General features: G+C 35.5%; 1 long non-coding RNA gene across 2 annotated transcripts; it reads right to left on the bottom strand.

Annotated features, from left to right (window-relative positions):
* Positions 1 to 53: 53 nt before the first annotated feature.
* Positions 54 to 2,459, bottom strand: LOC118486643. Of its 2 annotated transcripts, none has more exons than XR_004879302.1 (2): positions 2,208 to 2,459; positions 54 to 717 (listed from the first exon to the last, which is right to left on the bottom strand). It is a non-coding gene; the product is annotated as an uncharacterized LOC118486643 (long non-coding RNA). The 2 variants fall into 2 exon arrangements; XR_004879303.1 differs by lacking the exon at positions 2,208 to 2,459 and adding an exon at positions 824 to 926.
* Between the last annotated feature and the right edge of the window lie 287 nt (positions 2,460 to 2,746).

Genomic DNA, 2,746 nt, shown 5'->3' with positions numbered 1-2,746 from the left:
AAATAAGTAAGGAAAATAAGGATGGCATAACGCGTGTGTGGGTGGTAGATGACTCAACGACCCGACCAACTCAAATTTTACCGTCGAGTCAAAACGTATTATATGTGACCTTATTCATACGTTGGAAACGTACACAATAAAGCACGAATGCATACACCAAATTTACGTATGTATTAAAGAAATATTGGATTGTATATTGTCTCGAGGGGTCCAAGTGATATTTTATAAAGTTCTTAAAAAGTTAAGGGGTTGAAAATGATATTTTCTAAACTTAAGGGGCTTACAAGGAGTAAAAATGAGATTTGAAAAAGTTAAAAAGGTAAAGTGAAATATCTAGGGGATAAATATGAGATTTTAACAAAGTTGAAGGTTAAAGTGAAATGTCCACAAACATTCACTTTTAAGATTATGTATAATATAATAATACTTTTAAGGTTAAAGTTGAAGGTTAGTACCTAGCTGCCAACCATTGGTACCAATATTCTGACTGATAATTGACACCGATATTTCACATGGGAACCGATAACCGATATATCACCGAATTATTTGCATAGTGAAGAACTTGTTTTATGTTTTTGAGAATTGCTTGGACTTTTGAAGGTTTAGAGACGGCTTTCTCAGCTTCAGCTTGCCCATAGCGATTAGCGAGTGTTGGCGTCAAAGGAGATGCACCCGCGGTTGCATCAGATGACAGTAATCTTCTTGTGCTAGTAAACCCTGCCATCATTATATAAAAAAAAAAAAACATTTCATCAAAGATGACAAATTAGATAATGTAAATCAGATCCGAAGTATCAAATAAACCCCCTGCGTTAACTGATACATATATAATCCTGAGTTTACTCGTTGGTAAATTCTTAGCTTGGTGATATATCTCAGCCCAAAATAGGACAGTTAGAGTATATGTTGAGAAAAACAGTAGACCGGGCACCCTCCAATATGCATCCAGAATGGCAGATGCAAACCTGTAACAAAATTTTTAAATTTATATATGTTTTTAATAAACACACATTTCATCGAGACTATATTGAATCTCTTTTCATTTATTGCATATTAACTGAAAAATTATGAAAGTGAAATGTTTTCAAGAAAGTCTTTTGGGAAAAAAAATAAAATCTAGCATTTGTTTATGAACTGTTGCATCTCGTTCTGATTGGTCGAAGATTTGCCCCTTGAGCGTGTTTCAAAACACAACACAAACCATTTTCACGAATAACGCCCGATCACACCGAGGGGGGGGGGGGTGAAGGGGCGTGTTTGGGCAATTAAAAAGCGCCCACTACGGGCTGTCTAAATGGAACCCAAGACATTGGCACGCACTGCAAAAAAAACCCGAGCGAGTGATATATTTGTCACCATGAATCGTTTAACAGAAAATGATTCAATAGATGGTTCTACCTCCATTTACAATGAAGTTAATGAGGTGGAAAACTTTTTGTGTTGTCCAACCATACTCAGGCACTCTTAGCTGAATCCTAATTAATTGAATCTACAATTATGTAGAGCCATGGAACACGTTTAAAACAAACAATTAAGACATGATAAATCTTTTTATTGACAGGTGACAAGCCAAAAATGAGAAAGTTGTCACACCATATTCACAATTTCACATAAACATGAACAAATTGCTTATAGCTTGTAGAAATCATTTTTCATGTAGGAAAACCATAATATAAGATAAAAAAAAGTTTTGGTAGCATAAAATTCAATATTTGAAAATGGAAGCATAGTTTGTTATTTTACTGGCATGTAAAACAATTCTGGGACCATGATCTAGGACTTGTCTTCATTGACTTACCTTCACTTTAGTGACAAACTCACACAAAACCTTGACATAACAAAACATAATTAGCACAAATTCACACAAAACATTGAATTGATACAGAACAGATCATGCACAAATATATTCAAACGATGTAGATTGCCATATATATATGCACACAAATCACCACCACAAACAAATAATTAACAACCACATCTAGATTCTATCAAACAATTCTGTTCAAGTAAAAAAATAACACAATTTGCATTCAGAAGTCAGGATTCTGTCACACATTTAAATAACGATTAATCCAGATTTAAAGTTGATCTAGCTAAATTAAACATTTGTTGAATCTAGGGCTTTAACCTAATTATCGATTACCAAGAGAAAAACATAAAAGTCACACCTTACAAAAGAGTAATTAAAGTGTTGGGGTATCGATTACTTGTTAGCACCGATCTTCAATTTCTTTTTAAAACCCATTGAGCACCACAGAAAATCACAGTCTGATATTCTTTGCACCTCACCGCAATCTTCACTTTTACCAGAGATTGACCGTTGCATCACCACAGTCGGACGTCGCTGCCAAACCAACCACGACCGCTTTGTTCAATCACCAATTCACCGTCGGATCTGTTTCGTCTGCTCCGATCAGTGAGGTAATCATGTGACCCTTGTTATTTGCTTGATTTTCCTTCTATGGGTGGTAACTTCTCCTCGAAAAATAATGTACAGATTCGTTAGGGTTTCAAGATCTCAAATGACATTTTAGTGTAGAAATTGAAAGATTAGTGATGAACCATTTGAAGTCTGTGCAGATCGCCAAAAGAGCTGCATCTCTCTCCTCTATGAAGTCTGGTTGTGTGAAAGAAAGAAACCTCAAGAAAGACAGCACACGGAAGCTTTAAGAGGAAGACGACACATGAAAGCTTCAAGGATTCAACACGTAAAATCGTATGCATATCGTTTCGTTTGAAAGGGTGG

Source organism: Helianthus annuus, chromosome 14, assembly GCF_002127325.2.
Source record: "Helianthus annuus cultivar XRQ/B chromosome 14, HanXRQr2.0-SUNRISE, whole genome shotgun sequence".
NCBI lineage: Eukaryota > Viridiplantae > Streptophyta > Magnoliopsida > Asterales > Asteraceae > Helianthus > Helianthus annuus.
The sequence above is the reverse complement of the archived record's forward strand: the minus strand, read 5'-3'. Positions and strand labels throughout refer to the sequence as shown.